Source organism: Bactrocera oleae, chromosome 4 (assembly GCF_042242935.1).
Source record: "Bactrocera oleae isolate idBacOlea1 chromosome 4, idBacOlea1, whole genome shotgun sequence".
Classification (NCBI taxonomy): domain Eukaryota; kingdom Metazoa; phylum Arthropoda; class Insecta; order Diptera; family Tephritidae; genus Bactrocera; species Bactrocera oleae.
The window spans coordinates 65,191,604-65,219,475 of NC_091538.1; the positions used below are offsets into that span (position 1 = coordinate 65,191,604).

General features: G+C 33.3%; 1 protein-coding gene across 1 annotated transcript in view; it reads left to right on the forward strand.

Moving 5' to 3' along the window:
- Hs3st-A (Heparan sulfate 3-O sulfotransferase-A) overlaps positions 1-27,872 on the forward strand; it is a 155,120-nt gene that overhangs the window by 20,414 nt on the left and 106,834 nt on the right. Inside the window, exon 2 of the mRNA XM_014247350.3 lies at positions 19,298-19,317. The gene's annotated coding sequence lies outside the window, so the exon portion shown is untranslated. The remainder of the gene's footprint in view (positions 1-19,297; positions 19,318-27,872) is intronic.

Consider the following 27,872-nt stretch of genomic DNA (forward strand, 5'->3'; position numbering starts at 1 on the left):
GAGGTTTTCTTTTCCTGCTAAACAAATGAAAAAGAGAACTAAAAGTATTGGTATTATAATTATACCCTGAACAGGGTATATTAAGTTTGCCATGAAGTTTCTAACACCCAGAAGGAAACGTCGGAGACCCTATAAAATATATATATAAATGATCAGCATGATGAGCTGAGTTGATTTAGCCATGTCCGAGCTATCATATAAACTGAACGATCAGAGTAAAGTGCCTGCATGGAAAAATTTTTTATTTTTTTATTGCCGATTCATTAAATTAGATCTGAATCCAGTCAGTCCTTTGTATCTGTGAAGGGTATTATAGCTTCGGTGCAACCGAAGTTAACGTTTTTTCTTGTTTTGAATCATTTTTTGTATAAATTGAAGTTTCTGAATAAGTGGGCAAAGTCGTGCATGTGACTGGTCTGGCTTTAATTCCATACATCTAACACTAAATATTTCATTTAGATTTGCAGATGAGTAAAAATATTGAATATTTATTAAGCTTTATTTAATTTCTCTCTCCAAGAATCTTTCAATAATAACCGCAGATAAAGTTATTTTCAATCATGATAGTATTGAATGGTCAACATTTCAACTACAGATGGTATAAAATGAAATCTAATGGATGCAAGTGGAGGTGAAAGTAAAAATTGTTTTCGTTTTTTGTTGTTTACATAAAAACAATAATTTCGTTTTGCCCGGTACCATATAGTTATAAGTTAAACTTGACTGCATCCATATGAAATAATACACAATAAATGAGAGAAAACTGTCTGTTTTTCCAGGAATAACCACTACAACTGCAGAATGCCGAAACTAATATTACAAGTACACACGTTTGGTATTCAATTTCAAAAACGAGTTTATTTTAACTAAATAGTGAGAGAATGAAAACAAAATAAAATCACTAAATGCTTTTAAAACAATTAAACTTAATAATACACGAAAGGCTTGAAGTCATAAAATAAAACTTATGAGCATTCAACAAAAACAAATCATAATAAAAAAAAGAACGGCCCACATGTGCCGATTACAAAGCCAAATGTATGTGGGTATAGAATATTTCTTTATTAATACTTACCCCAATTTGGCCAACCACAACAACAGCAAAAAGGTGAACAAAACATAAAAGTGTATAAATACTCGTGAAATATGTAGGCAGAGTGTGTGTAGTGGTGTGTGTGTGTGTGGTTATGCTGAAGTGCATGTATAAAAGGTAATTATAAGCGACTAGTGCGCAAATACTTAAGTTCGACGAGTGGAGGGCGGAAGGGGCGTGCGTAGTTTATTGGCAGCTTGCTGTGAACTCGTTGTAAATCCGTTTACACATCAATGTGAGTATTATGGCATGTTTCACACGCTCTTGTGGCAATCGCAAAGGCTAGCAGTAGAGCTGTGACCAATATATTGGCATGTTGGCCAACGTTGAGTGAGTTTTATTGATGTCTGGTTGAGAAAAACATATATTTAGTGCTTGCTTACTTAAGGCAAATAATTGTAAGGCTATATTGAATGCTATTCGCATGTCAATGTCAGTTGAATTGAAGTAATGAGAGGTTGGTTTGACTTTCTTCTTAATAGGCTTAAGGTGGGTTTGTGGGATTGCTAAGTTTTTAATTTCCTGTTATTTTTCTCTCTTACTGCTTATATTTTCTGTGAAAGGCTTTCGTTAGCAATAATGTAATAGGAGTATGGATTTTTACTAATTGGTTTCTGGGTTATAATCATCTATAGGTTTCGGCTTTATTAATGGTTTATTCACTGCTGTTTGGGAGGTATTTTAAACGCCTTTAATAATGGTAACTCAAAGCAGTCGTAATCGAAATAGTGCAGTGTGCTCATACTTAAAGTTTTGTGAATATACTGTAGCCTACAGAAGTTTTGTTTAAAGATTTTTAGTTCCCTATTTTTTGGAGCGGAATCGGAAAAAGTGACGCCTGTGAATGCAGTACAGGATTAAAAGCACAACTTAATTATAAATTTAAGAATGGCAATTTTATGTATAACATTAACGATCTTTTGTATTTTCACGCGAGATTCGTAACTGTGTTCCGGTAAGGCTTATAGATTTATTTTCTCTTCTTTAGCCATTTTGCCTTCTAAAACTATTTTTGAATTATTAATGAAGCTACGCAATGAAATCTCGGTCTATTGGAAGTTTGGAAACACAATCTTTACCATATTTTGACTGGGGGCTAGTAATATAGCATCAAATCTATAGAACAGATTTTTGAGAAATATAACTTAGGCCTCTTTACCTCCACTATTCAATAGAAAAACTTTAAATAAAAAAATCTTGAAAGTTAGAAAATGTCGGAGATCCAGCTCCTTTCGCAAAGAGAGACTGACTGGCGAAAAATTATTTGATTCTGGTTCACAGTCGTTTGATGACAACTTACTTGCGTTTAGGCAAATGGGCTGCAGATTCCAATATCTAAGGCGTGAATATACGATTTTTATTTGTTGAAAGATTTCACTTAATTTTTCAGAAAAATAAATGAAAACTAACTGGGTTCTTTGGATAATTCATCAGTTCAATTGAGTGGAATGAATTTGTTAATTTGTGTTAATTTATCAAATCTATAGCAGTTATTTGTGACAGTTTAATATTCTTTATACCGTTTAAATAACATTTAGAAAATTTTCAAACGTATACTCAACTTCAATTATTAACCCAAATCTTTGTATTTCGTTTATTCTTTCATATTTGCTTTTATTTGACGTGCTTGCTTTGCTTTGTTTACTTATTCTTGTATTGTTCTTTTGACTTTTAATTTCATTTGTTTTTTTAGTTGCGGTACACTATTTCACACACACATATATATATACAATTGTGAATGCATTTAATATTTCATTCATTGTTTAATATTTCTGTGCGGTTCTGTGTGCTTGCATACACTTCTTTGTAAAATTACATATTGCTCATGTGAATGGGTACGAGAGTGCAGGATGCGAAAAAATATGCTTGAATAAGTTTTCATTTTATAGAGGGGGGCAAAAAATATATTTTTGGTCATATTCTATTATTTTTATGAAGCAAAATTGAAATACGCATGTAAATGTATAAGAGCACTGAAATGGCTTTTCATATATCTACAAACGTATGTGTATATATATCATGCTCTCAATTATTGTTGAAAAAAATTTCACTTACTCTGACAAAAGTGCGTTTTCGTATCTATTTGCGAGCGTTTATTGTTTTGCGATTTTTTTAACGTTTTTCCTAGAGAGCGAAAGAGATATATTTGTAATTAAAAATAAACTTTATTGAATTTTGATGAATAAAACTTGTATGTAAATTTGATTACAAATTAAATAAATTCAAATTTGATTTTTTAATAGGCTCTGTATAAGGAGCTGAAAGCATTATTTTTTTGGAGGGTGAGGCTCCGAAACTATATTTCATTAATTTACTGCATGACAATATTGAAAGCTTTCGGCAAATGAATATTTAATTGTGGTCCGTTGGTATCCTTTTTTGAGACTATTGAAAATCGAAATGAATAATCGAAGAGAGTTATTCGGAGGTAATATGAAATGAAATTCTAAATCAATGCTATGACTGAAAATATTCCAAATAAATACATTTTCGAATACGAATGTAATCTAAATATATGGGAAATGGAAAATAGTTCATGTGTATCTACTTCGCATAATTTTACAAATGACACTTGTGCGAACTTCCTTCATTCTGACAAAAACCAAGCAGATCAATAGTCTTGAGGTCCCTTTTAATAATGGAAACATGTAGAGCATGAGAACAAGTAACTATAGCCGAAGGTTGTTCACAATTCTTGAGTTAATGATAAAAAATCTCCCATTTCAAACAGAGTTTGAGCGAGCAAGTATGTACCTCGCAAGAACCCCTTTACTTTATATCAGTTCCAATCATAATAACTTCTCACTCCCTCTTTTTTAAAAGAAGGAAAAATTACAAAAAAAATATCTCTTGACACATGTCTGAGCCTCTACGAGCATTTCTGGTCTAAATTAAGAAAAGTAAGGTTAATTTGTAATGAAATGTATAACACGATCGGCAACAGGAATTCACAAGCGCAGAAAATTCCAAAGTTTTTTGAAGTTTTGATTTCTGGAAGCATTCTTTGCAGGTTATTAATATTGAGTGTACTGTTATTATGAAATATTCATTTCATAATTCAGATCATTGCACAAATTTTTTGATGCTCATGATCTTAGAATAATAGAAATATAGTAAAAAAAACCGCTATTTTCCCCATAGGTGACTTTAGCTAACTGTATCTCGTGTTGTATTAGGGCGTTTGGGTTGCGCTATATAGCTTTAGAAAGATACGATATTGTGCTAAGTAATTATTTAGATAGCGTTGTGATTGCTTGACTCAGTGTTGTGTGAACACGCACTATACATTAATACTAGTAAAGAGAAAATACGCCATATCTTAAAGTGTTTTTGATAAAGGCGAAAACGCAAGCTATTTATAATCCTAATACTGTTAGAGTCAATCAAGCGCAATTTATTCAGTTTCGTCAATTTCGTTCCGGTAATATTGATGGCAAACTCTGCAACACGCTCTGGAAGATCAATTGTTGAAAATATCTAAAAAGTAATGGAAAATGTCGAGTTCGACTATTATGTAAACACTCTTACAATTGCCTAAAAGTTAAGCGTTGTATAAAAAAAAAAGTTGGGTTTTGAATATAAAAAAGGAAGCTCGATGTATGGATGCCACAACAGTTAACTCCAAAAAACTGACGAACAGAATTCTTCAACGTCATTTATGAAAACGTCAAGAAAAAAGGATCGTGGCCGCAAGCGGTAACCAAGCCATTGTCTTTTAGAGTGGGAATATTTTGTGTTTGGTGAGATTGGTGGGGAATCACATACTGCTCACAACTGCTCTTCTACGCACAAACTCCTTATTCTGTACTGTCAAAAATTGGACCACCTGAAGGAGGTGGCTAGAGTAGAGTGTGTTAGGCGTTATCTGATTCATTTCAAGAAGTGAACAGAACAAAAAATTCAACATCGCAAAAAGAGTTGCCAAATTCCCACAATGAGTAAAAAAATTCCATAAGCATGTTATTGCCAAGAAGTATGCGATCATATAATAATAATCTTCTCTTTTTGCAGCCTTTTAAATTCTATTGACCTGCAATTACGATTAATTTAAATAAACTTTCTGCAAAAATGCTTTCATATCCTTAATTTTTTTGCTCAAACATGATATGTAAAATGCAACCACACTTAGTCTTCCACAAATACCACTGTGCTTGCAATAACCCCCATACAAACTACATTTTAACAAAATTTCAAATCATGAAGAACTCAATACATGCCATAGTAACATGATAAGTGGATTATTAGCAAAGTTGTAACATTTCACCCCAACGCTTAACGAAACTCAAAAAAATTGTGTTAAGAATGCAAGAAAATGCATATTTGAAAGATCACTGACTTTGCTGGCAACGAATAAATACGTTAAACCAGTCAACGCGCAAAAAATTGCATTCCCAGCACTACTTAGCACAGCACCAACACGTACATGGAGGGCTCCAGCTTGTCGAGGCAAGACCCAAAGACTCTATGTCAAATGTAATTCCTCATTCCTTTGCAGGCGTAATGCAAATTTTCACACAGCGCGGCGGGTACGAAGTCTAAATGGAATTTGCTGACTCAGCGCTGCGATTGGCATAACGAGTTGTGGCAAGGCGAGGCGAGGTGGAACAAGGCGAAAAGCAAACGTCAGCTAATCCCAGGGTTGCAACGAGAACGCAGAGTTTTGTACTCGTCACACTTTACTGACTCCACAAGCTATTATTTGTTGCTTTTTGCAACATTGTCACATTGCCACACTGCAACATTGCAACATGACAATACATTGCAAATATTTTGCTACAATTTGTGAGGAGTGTGTCCTGTCGGTGGAATTGCCGCATGGTTGTGTAGCTGGCGGAGTATCTGTTGGCTGTTGGTCGCAAGTTGATGTTGATGACGATGAAAAGATACAGCAATTTACTACGTTTATCCAGTGGACGCAGCGCTGGGCAATTGTTGTGCTTGCTTTCGTCACGGCACAGCTGCAGTTGCGTTGTGTGCTGTGCGTGTTGTTATTACTGTTGTCGCTTCGGCTTTGTTGCAAAATATTGCATTGCAAATGATGGCAATGCTACAAGTATACTGGTTATTGTTATTGTTGCAAGCGCTGTGTTGCACTGTTGTGTCAATGCGAAAATACTGCGGAGGGTCACGGTTGAGAGAGGATGCCGGAAACAAAAAAATAACGTACTATGTCCATCTGGCGTTGCCCTGCCTCCTAGCGCCGACAAAGATTGCTGGACTCAGAGCGAAATAACCAAAAGAACACTCGAATCCCTTCTTCATTGCTGTGGTTGTTGTTGCTTTTGCTGCATCGACATTTGTTTTGCGTTCAATTAAATGAACTTTTGTGTGAACGCTGTGAGTGGCAATGCACCCAATCGCGTTGCATGTTGCAAGCTCAAAGAAAATAAACAACTCCCACAATTGACCAGTCGTCGTAGCCTGCAACTGCAAGCTCTGGCTTTCTGCTGGCGAGCAGTGAAATTGCAGCGATGCGCAACTATATGGAAGGGGTACAGTTACTACTGTGAAAATAATAACAAACGCTGTGAAAACAAAAAGTGTAGCAACATCACTCGAGGCTTGGCGCTGCAGATTTTGCGTGATTGCAGCTTTTTACTGCATAAATTGGACCTCTGCTTTGCTGCGCTGCATTTGGTATCTTTTGAGTATAGCCGTCGTCGGTGAAAGCTCGCTTGAATTCGTTGTTTACGTATTCATATAACGTAATGTACATACATACGGGTTCATATGGGTACCCAGTAATGAAATAAACTAGTTATAAACTGCTTCAATATATAGTTACTATGATTCAAAACTTTTTTCAATTTGCCCTTTTCCATACAAGAATTCTATTAAATTTTTGATGAATTGACCACTTCTAACACTTAAGTCTACTTGTTCTTACTATTCATAACTGTCTAATTTTCAGTGCGGTGTTTCTTTTCAAAAAAAAGTTGAAAAAATAAAAAAAATACTATTTTGCCAAAATCCAAAAATTCATATCTTTATAATATAAAAAATTTTGAGGCCAAGATTTTCCCGCGATGGTTACTTTTTACGACTTTAAAAAATTCAAAATTTTGGTATTTTTCAAATTTTTTTTTTAAAACCAATTTTTTTTCTATACTTCTAAACCATATTCAAAGTCAATTTTAAATTATTCTATTAAAGGCTTTTATTAGGTTACTCGTAACTAAATAGTAATATCAGATATAATATTTAACTGAACATGGTCCCCTGTGCTAAAAGTATATATGTATGTTGTATCTGACGATCGAAAAAGCCAAGCAAGTATTAACAGTTTACTGTGCCTGTAGTTGTATTAGAAATATTGCTTTTTCCGAAATATATTTTTTCGAAAGTTTTAATTTTTTTCCAAAATTTTAGACAGGTGGCAACACTACAATATAAAAATGAAATGATTACTATATTGCTTAAAAGATGAAAAACATTTTTCGCGTTACATGGAATCGATAACTTATTGTTTCTACAATTTCAAAAAGGTAGCAATCTTACAAATTAAAAAATGTTTACAGTTTTCATTAAAAATATTGCTGGCTGTTGATTTATGTATAATATCATAAAACTTTTCACTAATTTAGAAAAAAGTATTAATGATTTGAGAATAAGATGCTAACTCCATTTAAAATTTTTTTTATTTTATGGGTACAAGTACATCTTATTGGTCGACGATATCGGTTTTCAACTAAAAATTAAGAAATTATTCATTATTTTATTATAAATTAGTAATAATTGACAACCTTATTACACGCAATACACATTTTTATACCCTGAACAGTATATATTGAGCTTGTCACGAAGTTTGTAATACCCAGAAGGAAACGTCGGAAACCTGTCCTTTTCTCACTAAGATATTGGAACACCATAGTATATAGCTGACGTACAAACTGACCGATCGAAATCAAGTCCTTGTATTCAGATCGGACCACTACAGCATATAGTTGCCAATATAAACTGTTCTTTTCACTTTTATTTTATATGAGTTCAGCTAGCATACAATGAAAAGTCTATATATTTTGGATAAATTTGAAAATATCATAACTTTACGTATATTTTTTATACACATGCATTTACATATTGCTTCAAGCAATCTAAATTTGAAAAACAAGGATAACAGAGTTTTAGTGAAGACATTTATTTAATACCTATGATTGATTTGACTATTTGTCAAACAAAATATTGTACATATATTATTTTACTTTTATTTTTTTATTGCGAAACTAGAAAAATTGGATTAGTTCGAAAAACAAAAACAAAAACATTGACAGCCACAAAAACTCAAACAAACTCAACCATATCCTAGCTGACGGCGTAAAATTTATATATATAGGAAACTATGCATTTATTATGGTTTATGCCTAGTTGCATACAGCTATCTATTTTCTTATATGCCGCATGCGTGTATGTAAATATGTCTATATATACGAATGCTTGTGTAGCTTGTTGCAAATAAACCGTTAGCGATATTCGTGCGCAGATACGCGAACAAAGCAAAACATACTCGCAATGATTCGCTGCAGGATTGTGTTCCATGCAGATTGCTGTTAGATACTAAATGCATGCAAATACGTTTGCATGTATATACCTATGCGTGTATATATCTATGTATGTACGCGTTTGTGTTATGCTCGACAGCAAGTGCAACGCATTTACGAGAGCATTCGCTAAGGAATATGGCATTTGGATAGATAGTCGTGCTGGTAGATTCTGCTTAACTTTTTTTTAAACTCGCCGTTTTTATTGTTGTTGCATATTCGCTATTTCACTTTATTATGCTGTCACATCGAGAGCACATAAATCAAACACTAGATTTGTGCTGGCAGTGACAATGCAATTTCTGTTCGCCATTCTGCTATGCGCGTTTCTATCTACAGATGTGTTTTTGTTGTTATTCAATTTTTTTGCTTTTCTTTATCATTATTACACGTTTCGTAAATATCTCTCATCGTTTTTGCATGCACTTTGCCAATTTTCACACCTTTTATGTAATATTTTTTTATTAAAAGAAATTGAACTTTTTTGCAAAAATTTTACATATATTTCATTTTGTAGCTTAGCATTCTCTTTTTGCCGTTGCACTTCATTGCTGTTTGTGCGTCACACATTTTCATATTTTCAGCACAACTTCATTCATATGATTTCGCAAATTTGTTTGAATGCGATTTGCACAGCTTACTTCAGTCATTTGTATTTTAAGTTGTTGCTTCGGCTGCTCTTTTTGTTGTTGTTGCATCGAATTGGCAGCAAATTTTCCATTTCACATGTGGCAAACGGAATTGAGTTGCATTTTTTATTATGAAATGGCAATGCAATTTGCTGCGCACATTTGGGCGTTGGGCGTTCGAGCGTTGCGACGAGTAAAAATAAAGTTTAGTTAAATTGTTGCGTATACGCAGTGGGGTAATTTGTGAAAAGCTGAGTGGCATCAGTAAGGATTTTGTTCTACATAAAGAAAAAAAAGGTTGCCTATAAGTTTTGGCAATCAGCTGTTGATAGCGATGGTTGGGATCATACTACATATATTTGGCTCGCATTATGCATAAACTACAGGTGATTTTTACATTTGTGGCTTTATGTAAAACTATTACATATAGAGAACTTTACAAAGGATTTTGGTGAAGCTTTAATTGAATGAATTTTAAATAGCATGTCACTTAATAAAAGGGTCATTACATGAGAGCTATTTGAATAAGCTTTGGTACAAAATTGTTTTATAGAGCTGCCAACTGATTTATGAGAGAATATTAAAAATGTATAGGTTATCGAAGCGTTAGTTCTCAATTGCCTGACTTTCAGTATAAATGTGTAGTTCAGACAAGTGAACTAGATTTACGAGTACACTCAGTTTAAAGTTTATTAACCGTGTTTGACAATCTACAGTTAAGACAAAATTGAACGTCGTAGTTATACAACGTAGTTCTCGGCACGTTCAGTGAAACTCTGTAGTGGTATGGGACAACAGATGTCGTCCTTGGAACATTTTCTTACTTATAATGGGCTCGACTCTATATCAATTACACTGGTAAACAGAATTAATAAAAAATTATTATTTTTTCTTTTGTTTTATGAAAATTATTCCTTATTAATTTGACGTCGTTGATTTCAAATCTACCTCTTTCTAGCAGCTTTAGTTAGTATTACAGGTACTTCTTGAATAAATATCGTTACTTGGCTTACTTAAAAAAATGTTTAGGGCAAAATATTATTAAATTTCGTAAATAAACCGCTTTGTCTACATTAAAAAGAACTTGTTTAAATAATCAGTATATTTTTGTGCTGTTTGCGGCAAAATATTATTAAATTTCGTAAATAAACCGCTTTGTCTACATTAAAAAGAACTTGTTTAAATAATCAGTATATTTTTGTGCTGTTTGCGGTGATTATATTATTCCTCATCAAAGGAAGATCTGATAAAACAGTTTATTAAAGCTCTAAACAAGGATGGGGAAAGATTTTAAATATATCAGTAAAATTTTCCGAAATTGAGCACAGAAAAAATTAATGATGGTATTTTTGACGATCCTCAAATCAGTAAACTAATAACGTACCAAGATTTTACTGATTGTATGACAGATAAGGAGAAATCTGCAAGGATTGAATTTATTTGGGTTGTGAAAAATTTCTTAGGAAATAAAAAGTCTTCAGACTACATTCAACATATTGAGCAGCTCATGTTGCATAGAGAGACTTGGACGTAACATGGGCATCAAGATGCACCTCCTTCTCAGTCACTTAGACCGCTTCCGAGAAAATTTATGCTACTTAAGTGAAGAACAAAGAGAACGCTTTCATTAGGATATTCGCACTATGGAATGTGGATATTCGCACTGTAATGCCCTTCACAAATACAAAGGCTCCTTACAAGAACTTGATTCCGATTGTTCAATTTGTATGGCATCTATATGATTTAGAGGTCTGATCAGAACAATTTCTGAGGAGATTACATTGTCGCCTTAGGAAATGACGCAAGCCAAATTTCGTGAAGATACTTCGTCAAATAAAAAAGTTTCCCATGCAAGTACTTAATTCCGAGTGTTCAGTTTTTATGGCAGCTATATGCTATAGTGGTCCGATATTGGCCGTTCCGACAAAGGAACAGCTTCTTAGAGGGACTAGTTTATATATATACAGACAGACGGACATGTCTAAATAAACTTAGCTCATCATGCTGACCATTTATGTATATATTTTATAGGATCTCTGACGTTACCTTCTGGGTGTTACCAAATTCGTTGCAAACTTAATATATATCCTGTTCAGAGTCGGCATTGATATAAACTGCACACGTGTATAAATTTAAATTAAGTTGATTGTTGGATATCACTTAAATGAGAAACATGGCTTAGAGTCAAATGTTCTATTTCTATATACTGCTTAGACCACGAATAGCGCCCAAATTATAAGTCAACAAAGCATTGGTAGGCAAATACGAAAAAGGTCAACGTTTGTTTAGATACACGTTTTAGCCGAAAGCATTAACCTTTTCTTTGCTATCAAAGGATGCATACATATCTATTTGGTATAACAATATCAATTCCCAACAAAGGAAAAGAGAAAAATATAAAGGTAAATCACAAAACAAAACTAAAATAAGACGAATCACTTAGCTAACTGTCAAAGCTGTTCGCCGTTTCGCATTGTCCGTAATGATTTGCTAACATTTAGGGGTAGGACGCATGTCAGCTAAATTGTTTGACGGGGTTACCGTAGGGTTGTTCGAAAGTCAAGCATCTTTATATGTGAAAGGATGTACTTAACGGCAAAAAGGCAATTTGAATTGCGTGTAGACAGGGCTAGATAGTAACCAACAATTAAATAAAAGATGAAATCGAAAATAAAACCAAAAAAACTTATTGAGAATACAACATATTGTGGTTTTGCAATTGTCTGATTTTCAAAGCAGAATACCACACTGCGCTAAGCCATAGAAACAAATAAATAAATGTAACAAATCATTATAGAAAACAATATTGTAGGTTAGTACTAATTTCATTAAATGCTAAACGAAGAGTAAAAAACGAAAAATAAAATAAAAATGTTACGTATACGTCGTGGGTACCATTAAGTGCGCTGTTTAAAGAAAATTTATATTAATTTGAAACAATTCATTTCTTAAAATAAACTTTTATTGCTCTTATCATACAAGTGTTATATCATACATACATATGTACAGACGTGTTCGAAATAAAAAGAACAACCAAAGTGAGCATGAAATCCGTGAATAAAATTTTCGCAAAAGACTTTCATTTAAACTTATTTTCGTCAAGCATTTTTACATTTTTAGAGATTTAGTAAGAGCTTATAAGAAGATATATTTATTGAGGTGAAATGTGATCGATTACCTTTACATAAAGTATGAAGTTGCTGCTATATGATTTTTAATTATTTCGGGAGTTTTGGGTATATTTTGCCAAGCATTTTTTAGGTTTGCTGTCTATTCACATTTACCCACATTTCAATCCACTATAATAATATTCCACTCCTTAGCTCTTTTCAAGGCTTACTTTCGGGCATTATCTTGTTGGTAGACACAACAATATGTCATTGTTGTTATGTCTCTCAGAATGTTGTCATCCGTAATCCCGGTGATCCTTACTAAAGCTTGAACACTACTCTTTTAACAACAAACTTAAAACCCCCATACTTTATAGTGTTCCTTGTACATTTTGGAATAAATTCATGATTATAAGCTCGCCTAACGCATTGTTTTTCCTTACTGGAGTCAAATTGAACAATCTGTGTCTCATCGGTTCATAGAATGTTAGGCCAATCTGACACAGGTCCGTTTATCAACTTTCTAGCAAATTCAAGTCACCATTTTATGTGCTCTTTTTCAGTACTTTTAGTAATTTTCTTGCTCTTCGTGCTTTTAGGTTGGCAGAAGTCAACCTTTTTCTTATGAATAAAGTTGGTATTGGCAATTTTGGTTAATTTTTTGCCCGCTGAGAGTTATAAACGGGCGCATTTTAACGCTTTTTGGGATGAGCTCATGCTGCTCATAGGAAGTTTTTCGTGCCTTCCCCTCTTTTCAGCTTTCACCGAGCAATTTTTGCAGTTTGATATCATTCCGTTTGAAAGTTTCAAAAACTGTCTTTTATAAGCAAACATTTTCCTTTCCAAAAGCAATTTTTTAATAATTTCCATTTGCATTTCCTTTCAATTATGATGTAAAAAAGTTAAAGGCAAAAGAAATACTGCTTGAAACTTATTAGAAAATCTTAAAATTCACATAGTTCTTACTGATTCATAAAAAAATAAAAAAAAACATTACGTATACGCCGTGACAATCATTGATAGCTTTTGCGTAGCATTACGTGGAAAATAAATCGATTCTTTTATTAGTAATAGATTTAATTAGAGCATGCATTAAAAGTTTAAGGCATTTTAAAGCCACAACTTAAGCATTTAATGGATTTTATGCTTGCGTTCACATCAGCCGCTGATTTGATAGTGAGGCGCACACCTATAGCTTTCAATAAGCAAATATTTGCCTATTGTGTATTGTGTGACTGTTACAGTTGACTTTTAAATTATCTCACTATATTTATGTGCAAATACATATCTATATATACTGTTTACCTACATGCAGTTTTCTGCTGCTGTCAGCTGCTGTCGCATGGTGCGACATTTAATGCTGATTGCGTCTGATTTGACTCACCTTTCAAAGTGTCTGTCTGACTCTTTGTTTCGTTGCTTGAGTTGTATTTTAATTCTTTCCTCCACATTTGTTTTGCATGTCGCTCACCTTTGACGTTCAATTTATCATGCTGTCGCTTGCAGTTCACAAATTAGTTTTGCTTCCCGAACTTGGTGCATGCAAGTGCAAGTTCTCTTTGTGATTACTTGTTTATTTGGAAGTTTAAAATTTAAGGCGGCTTGTAGCAAATGATTTTTTGGTTTAAATTGCATTAAATGTGTATATTTTTTAAAAATAAATTTAAGTCTTATCATCTTTTTCTCACCCCTCTCTAACTTTTACATTCTCACTCTATCCACTCACTCAAATATTTCTCTTTTCCTCTAAGTTTGTTAAGTGGTCTAAATATTTTTGGGGCAGAAGAAAACCTAAGATTTCTATTAAGATAAACGAAAGCTAAAATTGCAAATAAGAGTTGTTAGGGCAAGCGTGTGCGAGAAAATATTGCGAAACAGAAATGTCAAAATATTTCCAAAAATAAAGAAAGAATTGGATAGTGAACCAGCCACAACAAAAGGTTCGTATCGAAAAAAGCATAAAAAACAAAAATACTGTGTTAGGAGTACAACACGCTTGCCATGTCGGGTATAGAAGTCATTTCGTTATAGCAATGCCAGAGCAGCTTACTTATTATTAGCCAACAATTTAGTTAAGATAAGAGAGTGCAAACTAAGGTTGCTGACAAACGGAATAGGAATAACCTCTGCGTGGCATGACAGCATGACTTTTGTTTTAGCCTAGCGATTATTGCTGGCATGACATCAACAAATTATGGGATTGGCTATAAATTAGACATGCCTGTACATATGAGTGAGTGTATGATGCGATGGTGGAAGGATAAAGCAGAAAGAAAAGGAAATGTACGAAAAATACCTATATGCGTTGCGGTAATTTTAATCTAGCAATTGTTTGCAAATATTTTTTGTGTGCTATATTAGTTGTGTTGTTATTTTATTTTGAAAGTTTGCGCAAGTAAAGGCTCAAGAGATCTTTAACTTATCTTTAACTCTATAAATAAGGTAAGAAATTTTGGAGGGCGTATTAAGGTATGAATATGATTTTGTTTGGTAAAACAGCATGCTCTGTGCGATTGTTAGTAAAATTTTATATGACCTGAGAAAACTGAACTTATTTTAGGAAATCTTGTTACCAATAACGAATTAATCTTACCTTATAATTTCTCTAATATTTCTTACTTAGTTCTACGGTGGTTATTTTTTTATGGATTTTCATGCACTGTTATGTTTTTTCAAAAGCTTATTGTCAGCCAACTAACTATTTTAACTTAGTTCTGTTGAAACTTGCCCCAGTTCTGAACTTATCTCTATATCTTATATTTTGAGTCCTTTGTAGGTTTGCGGAGCTTAAAACCATTGTTCCATAAAATCGACAATACGCCGAAGAGTATTAGTAGCGTTCGTGCCATTGCATAATAGCATTGTGTATTGCTGATTCTTTTGTGGAACACGTATTATTTCAATCTATTCAGATACCAAACGATTTAGGTTAAACCATAAAAATACAAATATTATTTAATTCTATGCTGAGCGTGATCCAAAATATTTTGGGTTACTATGTTTTATAGATAAGTTAGAGCTTGATTTTATATTTTTTTATTACTCTGAATCCAATGATGGAGACGTTTCTTGACTTAAAATTTTATTTTCTTTTCTGAAAAATATATAAAAGGCAAATTTTGACTATTTGAACGACAATCCGATGTAATTGTTTATTTTTTTCCTTTTAACCACTCAGTGTGTATTTAAGGCAGTATATATGCACGCATTCCGTTATACCTATATTGTTATCTACCAGCAAGTTGCAGTTTCGTTGCTCAAGCTTCCGTCATGTATTTTATCAAAAATAATCCGCTTAAATGCTTGTGTGTATAGTTAAAACATTTCTTTATTTATTTCAGTTTGTATAAAACCCTTGAAATACATAAATCACAAAATCCACTTAAAAGTTTTACAAAGCTGTGTCAATTTGAAAAGAAAGCAACAGGCCAAAAATAAACGAAAAACAATCAACTAAAGAGAAATACGTTTATATATATAAAAAAAAAACAAGAGAAATAGTGAGCTGCGGTTGCACCAATGCTATAATACCCTACATGAATAAAAAAATTTACATACAAGTACCTTTTTTTTTTATCGATCAGTTTTTAGAGTAGCTACATACATATATGCTATAGTATTCGATCTGAAAAATTTCTTCAGATATTGTATTGTTTTCTTCAACAAAAAATCGATTTAAATTTCGCAAAGATATCTCGTCAAATAAAATGGTTTCCATACAATGACATGATTTTGATCGTTCAGTTAGTATGGCAGTTAAAACTATAGCGGTCCGATATCGGCGGTTTCGACAAATGAGCAGCTTCTTGGAGAGAAAGCAACGGAGTCAAAATTTCAGGTTGATATCTCAAAACCGAAGGGATTAGTTTGCGTACTTATAGATGGACAAACGGACGGACATGGCTAAATCGATTCAGCTCGACACGTTGATCATTTATATAAATATATTTGGGTGCTACAAACTACGTGGCAAACTTAAAATACCCTGAACAGGGTATAATAAAAAAGGAAACATGAAACAATTTCCATAATCAGCAAAACCGCAAGATCACACACAGGCATGCTCGCACACACACGCTCGCATATTAAATACCAAAATTCATATGTGAGCGCTGAGAGCTTTGCTGTTGCACATGTATTGAAGTGCTTAAAATTAAATAATTACAAAAACAAAGTAAAAGGAAAACACTAAATGAGGTAATGAGCAAGTGTGCGTGTGTGTATGCTATAAGCTTACATGTGTGTGCACCTTAACTATGCGCATATATTTATGTAAACATGTGGTTAGTAATAGCAATAGAGTCGAGTTGGCAAAGTGGCTGCGCCAACAAAAGCAGAATAGCACTCAGCCGCCTACCGCACCCCTTCGAGTCAATCAAAAGTTGCTTGACTGCTGTGCAACACTCACTTCCGCCCATTTGAGTTTGATGTAGCAGAAATAGCTGGAGTTGTAAACCAGGCAAAGTATATATGCAGCTAACTACATGTATGAATGCTAATCTCTAAAGCACTGATGCCAACAACAACAACAACAAGAACAACAATTATGGTAACGAAAACAACTGCACATGTGCGGAGAGTTCACGCGGTTGCAGGCAAGCATTTCGATACTGGAGTACTTGCGGTTGCATGCCTGGAAAAGTTGGCAACTTCGGCAGCTGCCACATCAAGTGAACGCACACGCTGCCTGAGCAGAACACACTACAGTGCACAACACACACACACACACTCATATATATGGTATACATAGTTATGCAGTGAGTTGGCACACCGCATGCGTAACCACTAACATAAGCTTATGTATACACAGTAAATATTATATATATAAAAGAGCATATTAGTCTATACAATATATTTAATATATTAATCATGTATTCAGCTCCTTTATACATACATACACACACACAAATACATACATAGATATATATATATATATATATATTGCAGAAATTTGTATGCTTGTGCTCGTTTTTGTTGCTTGGGCGTCGCGTCGAATTAGTGCTGCACCGTGAAGCATGAAGTGGAGTAATAGTTGTAGCAGCAATAACAACAACAACACATAACTGCTGGTTGCAGCTACTCTGTATGCTGCACAGCAAATGTTGCAGCTCCAATGTTTGTTGCTTATAGAAATTAATTTCAACATTCCACTCATGTTTTACTTGTACTTAGCGCTATTATTAAGCTTTTGTTTCATCTATTTTCGTGTTGGTTTTATCCAGCAGTCGTTGCGGTGGCTTATCTGCAATAATTGCACTTCTGACTTTTTCTTGATAAATCGACCCGTCAATTGGGCGGATTGCTTTTTCTCAATTCCATGCTCGATTCAGCACATTGCATTGTAGTTTGCACGTACAATAATTATTGTGTCCACAAATGAAGAAAAATTTTGTGAAAAAAAAATTTGAACAGATTTTTTATTGGTGCATTGAAATATTTTTTTGAAAACAGTTGTAATGAGAGGCGGAGTAATATACTAGTACTAAGTATTCAGAGTTGCAATTTGGTAGTTCATATATACAACATATCTGAACACAAGTGTTATTTGTGATAACAAGAAAATAAAAGAAAATAACCGGAATGTGGTGTTGTACTATGAATTTATATTTTTGCTATATATGTCGGCCGTGGTAGGTCAATGCCTCTATAAAAAGCATAATTTATTATCAAATAAAAAAATGAAGCTTAATTTTTATACTTAAAAAGAAGTAGGGACATGTTTCTTACTTTTTTAAAGTTGGCTAAAATTCAAAACCGATACATGATTATTTGGTTAGTTTTGATCTCACAGAAATATATTAAAAAATTTGTTAATATACTTTAACTATACTCGTACCATCTGATCAATATTGTCCCGGAATGATAAGTTAAATACTTCACGTATTTCAATACAAATTTCCCAAGCCAATACAAGCATTCCAACGTTTAGTCCAATTTTTCACACACTTGATGGAAATGGGATGCTTGCGTGCCATCAACGAATTTTAGTTTTTCGGTTTTGGCAAATTTTTGGAGCGCTTTTTGCTAGATTGTTGAATAGTTATTATTCATAAACCTACGCCCCCTCACCAGCAATGACGCGTTTGATGTCTGTCTTCAGTTACGTTGTCAAGCATCTCTTTTACGACCTGCACTCGTTTTTTGCAAAATATTCAGGTCTTTTGATACGAACCTAGCCTTGGCACGCCTCACACCCAAAACATTAACCAAAATGTGTTTAGTCTAAAAGTTATTGAAATTCTCTGCGTTATCTTTGATGCAAATAAGACAACTTTTAGGCACTGTTTCTTTAACGGAGGTGAATGGATGATTTGCATAAGGAAAGTTTTCGATGGCTTCACGACCTTGACTGAATACTTTGACCCACTCAAATATTAGTGTTCGTGATAAAATGAACTCTCCAAAAAACGTCTGCAACAATTTCAACGATTCTGTAGCTGTAATTCCATTAGAAACACACAATTTCTTTAATTTTTTCCTCTTTCTTTAATTTTTTTCCGTTTTAAAAATCGCCAGACAAATTTTTTGTATGGAGATCATACGAATATAAAAAAGGTACTACCAATCCTGGGAAATTTTTTTTTAATCGAATTTGTTTTATTTTTTTTTAATTTGTGAATATTTTTTGAATATACATATATTTATTTATACATATATTTATTTTCAAAATAATATATATGTATAAATTTTAAATTAAAAAGTTGGCAACCCTAGTTTGCAAGTAAACGAGAAATGAGCATGATTTAAATTAGGTGGCAACTGTATATATTAATATTTTTGTTAGAGAATTTGCTTGGGTATCCTTTCATCGATTTTGTGTATTTAATAGATATTTTCGCTTGTTATATATATTAGCTGACTTGTAAAATTTTGAAAAATTATTAATAACTATTTTTATATATAATATTTTTTTTAAATTTTTTTCAGAAATCAACTAAATAAATTTGGTGAGTATTTGAAAATAGTTTTAGAAAAAAGCTTATAAAATAATGTAAAATCCCATTGATCTTTTCTAAACAATTCTTAAGTAGTAAAACAGCGTTCAAAATTTATACAATTTAAGATATTTTGTATTTTCCTTAGAAATAACTACATACTTGTATAGTAAAAATATATATAAAAGCAAATATATTTATATAAACATAGTCTTAGTAATAATAAGCGCTACGAAATTAATTTCTACACTTTGCTCACGTTTATGCTCAGCTGCTACCGCATTTTTTTAACCAGCTGTATGCGTTCTCTTTAAGGACATGCCTACGCTGCGTTCGATGATATATTCTTGATATCAAATCACCTGCTTATAATTTTTTCTACTCTTCATTGCTGTTTAGAAGATATGGCTATATTAAAAGACTCAAAACTGCAGCACTCATTGTTTCCATGTAAGAGTTAGAGAAGAGATTTGCCTTCATGTCGGCATTCGCCCTTGTATAATTTGCTTTGTAAACACACCCTTATGCGCTGAGTTAGCAAAATTGCTGCTTGCGTACATTTTGCGCTTTGCTTTGTGCTCGCTCTATCTACTTTGGCATACAAACAAGCTAATAATAATTCCATTATGCCGCATTTTAGGCGCACACGCATTTATTACACACCAATATTTATACGCTTTGATATGTGTGTGTTTATGTGTAGTATCTAGTGTTTTGTAGGACAATTTTTTTTTGGGTGTACCGCACTCCTCACTTCATCGTACTTTAACACCTGAAATTATGCTTCCTTTGTTGAAACAAGCTATATTACTACACACAGTCATTATATAACAGGATTTAGTGGTTTAAGTGCGTATTCTTGTAAAAATGTAACAATAACTTGCGTAATTGCACAATTATTCATATACATGTGTTGAGCATTTTTTGTTAAGTGTGTAGTTGAGTAAGAGACAATGATTAAGTTCAGGAGTTAAAAGCGTTGAAATATGTCAAACATTAAAGATGTGAGAACAGCCATGTGACAGCACTTTATAAAGTGTCATTTATACTACATACCTTTATATCATTATTAGGTTAATTAAAAAACCAGAAATATTAGCGTGTTTCTAACCACTTTAGTAGAAGAATTCATACCCAGCAGTATTCCTGAGCAAGCTGAAGATTTTTCGGCACAATCTCGGCATATTTTCAATACAGGTAAAGCCGTTCTATAATGTATCATTTATATTTATGTATCATGTAACAATATCTTGACTCATTATTATCAGGATATATTTCCGCTTACTTTAATAAATATATATCACCTTTTGAACAACAGTGTCTGTATAAAATCAGCCATTGGTCCTAAAGTCTTTATATTCGACGCCTGGGTCCTTGAAAAGTTGTAGTCTAATTCAGACTTTTTTTGAGATGTGTGTTGACACCTTTTAGAGACACTCTTTGTACTAAGTGTGATATCTTCATTGAATTTTGATTTATCTATTGTAAAGCGAAATAATCTTTCATTGTTTGAAATGCTGTGATATGAAAAGTGGGTGTGGTTATTTTCCGGTTTTGAGCATCTATTTTCATTTGGAAACTATGACCTAAAGATGGCAATATGAAAGTTGCACGCGTTTGGTTCAAATCGGTCGAGTAGTTGCTGATATCAAATTTCACTTAAAAGGGGTCGGCCACTCCCATTATTTTATTTTAATATATAATATAATCTTACTGTATTATCTTAATGGTAAAATTTAGTATTTCTAGCTTTTTTTTATCGAAAGTAATCGTACAACTAGAAGTACTTATCGGAAAAACCTTTGTAGAAGAGTGAGCGTGGTTATTATCCGATTTCGCCCATTTTTGCAATGTAATAAAAAATACTCGAGAGAAGCTCCTTCCGGACTTGGAATTTTTTCCAAATACAAATCTAAACCGGATGTCTTCTCAATCGCACTCTCATTCTCATAAACTAATATTATACACCACCAAAAACATATTTGCTCGTTAACGAAGTTTTTATATTTACATTTCATATCTTTTTGTTTATTTGTTTTATTGCTAGTCAACTTTGTTTTCTCATTTAGCTCGTCTATTTGTCATTTTGGGTCTACACAAATTCAACTATTTACATATACCTAAACAAAGAGCTGGAGGTGGTGCCACTTAGCGAGCCGAATACTGCTTCCGCCTCGACCATATTAGATCATACCCGACTACAACAACAGTCCCATCACTTTGCCTCTGCATCCACTTACATACTGTGCTGCTGAACAAACATTAGCGCAGACTATGTCAATGACTTCGTTCACGACGACTGTCATCAAAGTTGACTGGCATGTGTTGTAGCGTATTTCCGTTAGTTGCGCATTGCTTTGGGGTAATTAAAAGTCAAGTATACGCTGTGTACATCAGCTGTTTTGTTTGATGACTACTGGCTAAAGGCTAGCTACCATGCGGCAGTAAAGAAAATGATGGAGCGCGCAAGAGTGGGTGTAGGTGTGCGAGTGAGTAATTGCTCTCGTCAGCTAGTGTGTCTGTGACTACTTTGCTGTAATTGTGTTATGTAATTGGATGACAGTATGCTCGTTCAAATTAAAAGAAGTGCACAATAAAATTGTAAATTATTTAGGCACAATTTAGTTGATTAGCCACATAGTTGAGATGATGTCGGAAGGAGGTGTGCACGTGTGTCTAAAGACACAATTTTTGCCGTTAAGATGAATTATTAAGGGCTAGGTCGAGCATTTGAAATATTGTTAGTTGTTGTGTTTGGTTATTATTATTTATCCATGAAAAGTAGTTGCGGTCATTCACCTTGAGGTTAATGGAACCATAATTATTCATATTCGAATAACTGAATTATTTAAATTATACCGTTTTTATTTAGATACTTTCCTTAAAGGTAAGGATAAATTCTAAATTTTTAAGGTATCGATCTGAAACTTTGCACACGATTTCGGACCACTAGAGCATATAGTTGTGATACATACCTATCGATCCAAATCAGATTTTTGTGTGAAGCACTTATTTATTTGACAAGATATCTTCACGAAACTTGATATGGATTATTATCGAAGGCAATCTCTAAAAAAATTGTTCAGATCGAAACACTATGGCATATAGCTGCCATACAAATTAACCGATCAAAATTACGTTCTTGTATGAAAACTTTTTATTGGTGTAGGTTGTAAAAAAAATTTTGTTTCAAAACAAATATTGTGTTTTTCAGTATTTTTTCGGGTTGGTATAGTGATTTTTTTGATACCAACGTTCATCTTGACCTTGTCAATGTTTCGCCTACTGCTATCATTTACTTTGTCTCTCATATAATCACAAAAAATAGTTAACGGTAAATAGCATATTGTTTTGACATCAAACGTCGAAGGAAATTTCGTACAAAATCTGAAAAAATTTCTAAATGAATTCGCTGTTGGTAGGTCAACATTTACATTCTTATAAAATATGAAAAATATGTTGCCATATTTAATGAAACTGAAATAATTGATTATTGTCAAATTCTATGACAAGTTTATTCCCTGCATCAAGGGTTTCATGCATTGTTTCTGTGTGAAGCGATTCGTGGTTAGTATTTGACTGAATCGGGTATTAAAAGTTGTTAAGATATTCATTTTTCAAACATCCTTATGGCGTATTTTTGTCACCCTGTATCTGTCTTTATCTTAAAAAGAATCCATGTACCATATAAATATAAAATTAATAAAAAAAGAAAAAAAGAAAATAAGTTAATTCTGAAATAAAAAGAACATCCTGATTGCTTTGGAATCACAAATTATGTTTATTAACACAGCTGTACTTCTAATCTTTATAATTAGAATTCCTCCTAACCCATTCTACAATATATAGCACACATAAAGCTTTTAATTTTGGATTAACTCGAGCCTGATGCGCCACAGAGCACGGACATACTTAGTAATCAACAAAATAGCAGTATAATTACTATTTCAAATACACACACACACACTACCTACATACACATATAGCGCCACAATGAGCAACAATCAACGAACAGCAATCAAAGCGAACACAACTATGCACATGCAAAGCCGAATAACAAGCTCCAACCATAACAAGACGAGTGTGAATTCCGCTTAAAATAAATTTAATATAATTAACTATGCTCCAATTGCAAGCAATTTATTGTTAGGCGCTTACGTCCATTACACACAGGACCTCATTAGTTGTACACTAACAGGCAGTTGTAAAGGGAGAGCAAAAGTGTGAGAGAAGGGAAGGTGCAGCAGCGTGCATGTATGTGTTGGTGTAGGGGCTAGAGGGCATTGTGATAGAAAAGGAAAAATTTACAAACGCCTTTGAGTAATTTTCTGCAAAATCATAGACATTTCTGGTTGCTAAGCTGTTATTTGAGCACAACGTTAAGGCAGAGTGTGAAGCTTGCGGCAACGATGCTTCTTCCCTCTCACAGTGGAGAATTAGTAGTATTTAATATGGAGTAATTTGGTAGGTTACCAACATGGACTTCACAACTGACAATGTTGTGGTGGCAAATAAGTTATGCCCGGCTGGTGGCATTCACCGACTATTTAGTTTGGTTGTGAGTGACGGCAGGCTGCCGTTGAGTATAGTCGAATCATCTTGCTGGGCAATTGTTGTGAGCCGTTTGGCAGCCTTTCATTAAGCATTTCTGCTTCGTAGCCTTGCTGTTGCTTTGTATAACTTAGTGCATTCTAAACTTTTTTTTTTAATCTTTGGTGTTCTCTGCAAATTTGCATCGCCGCTGGCCATTTCGGGACTGAATTCCTAGCGCAACATTTTCAGATGCATTGTAGTGCTCGCAGTACGCAAGGCTCCTGCATGCGAGTGCCAGTAAATTATTTGAAGGGGAATGTGTTGTAATTGCAACTGAAGAGAAAGGCCAGTAAAATTGTGTGGTTTTTAATTTTCACTTCAAAACGCCACAAGACCTTTTTAAAATAGAAAATAGAAAATTGCAGAAATGTAAATAAGCGACTCAAACGCAAGGCATTTAAGCATAAACACATAAAGGAAGTTATGCTAGTAAAAGAGAATGCGACAAGAACAGGTGGCAACCATAAATAGTTGGGCAGGCACTGTAGTGGAGTTAAAAGTGTTGTCAGCTCATTGTCGCCTGCAGTTGTGAACAGCTAAACGCCTATTTATTTTCCACTCCACCAAAAACAATCCAGCTCAAAAGCACCTCAAAAGCAAACAACCATTATAAGAGCGTAGGGCATATCTTTTGGGCACTTGCAACACACACACACATATATATATAGTTTAGTTCTGTACCGGAAATTGTTATAAAACTTGTTAGAAACTTATTCGCTTGTCTGAAGACTTTTTTGTCAGGTGTGTAGCCACGAGTCTAATCATGCCAATACGACGGGCTCTATAACATATATTGATTTTTTTCCTTTGTTGGCGAACAAGTTGAAATGCTCTTATATGCTAGCCAAGCTTGGACGTGTTGAAATATGGTGGAAAAAAGTTAACAAGTGGAAAAAATTAAAAATAGGAAAACCAGGATATGGCGCACTACGCACACATAGAATTCTTGTCTGTACAAGCTGTTGATTTTTCCGGTTTGTGCGGCACGAACGTACATGAGTTTTCCAGCGCTGTTGCTTGTAGTTGGGGTAATCGAAAATTTCTTATAAACAAACATGACAAGAATTTTCCGAGTGAAACACTTTTGTTTCTCCTCATCAAAATTAATATTGAAGTGGGAAATTTTGCGAAAACAAACAAGAGAATTGAAAGATGCAAGCTGAATGCACTATAAATCGATTGGGACTATGGCTTATACAAAGAGTCTAAAACCAGAAAGCTAGTAAAGTTAATTAATTTGTATTAATGATAAAAGCTAGTCCAGCTCAACTGAAACTGATGAGAATAGAATATGAATATAAATACTAACTAAAAAGAGAAGTAAAAAAATCAAAAGATACTGCAATTTTATTCCTTCTAGCGATCAACGAATCGAGCTTTTAGTCTATCATGTCGTCATATGTACTAATGGAAAACTTATTATTTATATTTCAAATTTAAAAGTAAATTTAACTATTTTATTTGCGAGATAAGAGAAGGGCAAAGTCAGCTCAAGAAAAAGTCAGAATAAACACTGGAATTAATTTTATTTTACCTCATGCCAAATTTAGAGAATTTAAAATGACAAGTCTATTGTCATTCTCAATTGTGGTGACACCTAATATCATATTGATTGACATGCGCAAATTTAACTTTTTCCACTAAATTGTCAATTAGGTGCTAAAGTAGAAGGAAACATACCCTATAAAATATACAACATATACGAGTATAAATGATTAGGGTGACGAGCTGAGTCGATTTGGTCATGTCTGTCTGTCACGTCCTTTTCTAAGCTAATTTTTTTTTTGCTTAGCCTGAGGATAAAATTTGTAGATTATATATAAAGAAAATTTTTGGAAAAAATAAAAAAAATTATTAACATCTAGAGGCCCACTCACTTTTAAAATAAATTTCGAGTTAAAATTTTTTTGGACAAAAAAGTTTTTTTTTGGCTTAAACTCTTCACATTTATATACAAATGACTGAATTTGACGGTTTTTGACTCAACATTCATTTAACGCTTAAGGAAAGCATGTTGCCGTTCAAGACTTCTTTTCAAAACTCCAATAATGACCACAAACATTTTTTTTAAGTTGATAACTTTTAATTGGCCAGAAAGGGGACTCTCCACAGCTTCTAGAGCACTTATCAAAATTTTTTTTCGAAATAAAAATTTTAACTCGAAACTTTACTAGATGTTAAAAAAAATTTTTTTTTTTCAAAAATTTCAAAAATTTTTTTTTCAAAAATTTTTTTTTTTTTATAATCTACAAATTTGACTCTCAGGCTAAGCAAAAAAAAACACACTTGCAAAAAATAACAAAATCCTCTCTTTTTTATAAAACAAATACCTTAATACTAAGAAGTTATATATATCCTGGTTGGTACTAGTTGGTACTCTTTGGATTAGGGAAGTATATAAGTGATATTTTGTAAATGCGATATCTTGTAAAGGCCACCGAAACGTGGAATGTTAAACAAAATATGTATGTACATAATCTGCCAATAAATATGCAGTTCCATGAATTTTCGTACCCCAAAAAAAAAAATTTAAAACAGTAGCATGAGAACTACAAAACTATCATTATATTTAAGCTGAAAACGAAAAGTTTTATCAACATTTTGCCCGATATTCGCATTTGGATATTTATTACTCGTACAATACAGTTCTTCACATACTCATACACACTTACACATCCATATAAGTGCGCATAATACAAAGAATTAAAAGTTTTTAAACCAATATTTACATACTCATACAAACTTATCCACAAACATATATATATGTATGCATGCATGCATATATTTGCCTTAGAAAAACTTATCATAGAACTTTGAAGGAGCTTATGAAAATTGAGCACCTAATTGGAGTTTTCGGATTGACAGTTCAACCCTCGTTGCGTAGCTGTCATGTTGACCACTTAGTTAAGCTTCTGCATTGTTTGTATTACTACAAAATGTCTAACTTTGTTGGAATTTCTAAATCAGTTCGATGTAATTTATACTATTTGATATCTGTACATGTATCTAAGTAAAGGATGTTTCAATTTGGAACTTATGGTATACTGCTTGTGTAACAGTTTAACGCAACTAAATCAGCGATCATGAGCCCTTAATTTTCTTGTTAACAGAAGCTCACTCTTGATTTTCTGATTAATATAACCCTATTACTTTGTATTCCACTTGCCAAAGAACGCTACAATTACAAAAAAAAAACACGCTACAACTAGCTTAAAACATTAGCCTTATACACTGAACAGGGTATATTAAGCTTGCTACGAAGTTTGTAACACCCAGAAGGAACGAGCCTAATCGATTTGCACACACACGACCTTTTTTCCCCATGAAAATGTTCATTTGTAAGAACCGCTGATATCGGACAATCATAGCATATAGCTGCCATACAAACTGAACAATTCAGGTACTTGTATGGGAAACTTTTTTATTTGACAGTTTATCTTCACTCAATACTCACTCATACATTATATTATACTTTAAGGCAGCGCTATAGTCTCCGAATAAATTGTTTAGATCAGATCACTATAGTATATAGTTGGCATATAAAATTACCGATCAGAATTACGATAAGGACATATTATACCCTTTTATGGTACAAAAAATGCACTTGTGAATTATGGTATTATGGCTTAACACTTTAAGTTAACACTTTTTCTTGGTTTTGATTAATCTCTTTATAATTGTCAAACCAAACAAGAAGAGAGCTGAGAGCAAACTAATTGGCCGAACAAGTTCTCTAGTGAAACATGGGGTTATTTCGTAATATTACTAATAATTTTGTAAAATCATAAATAACAGCATTATTAAATAAGGAATATATTAGTTTTTACACTTATCATCATTGCTCATGAACAACTAATGCCATTTCCGAAGACTAACAGACGAGAGAGCAAAAATAATTGAACATAAGTAAAAATTATTTCAAGCTTCTTTTAAATGTGCTTTTTTTGTCCTGATGACCAATCAACAAATATAGT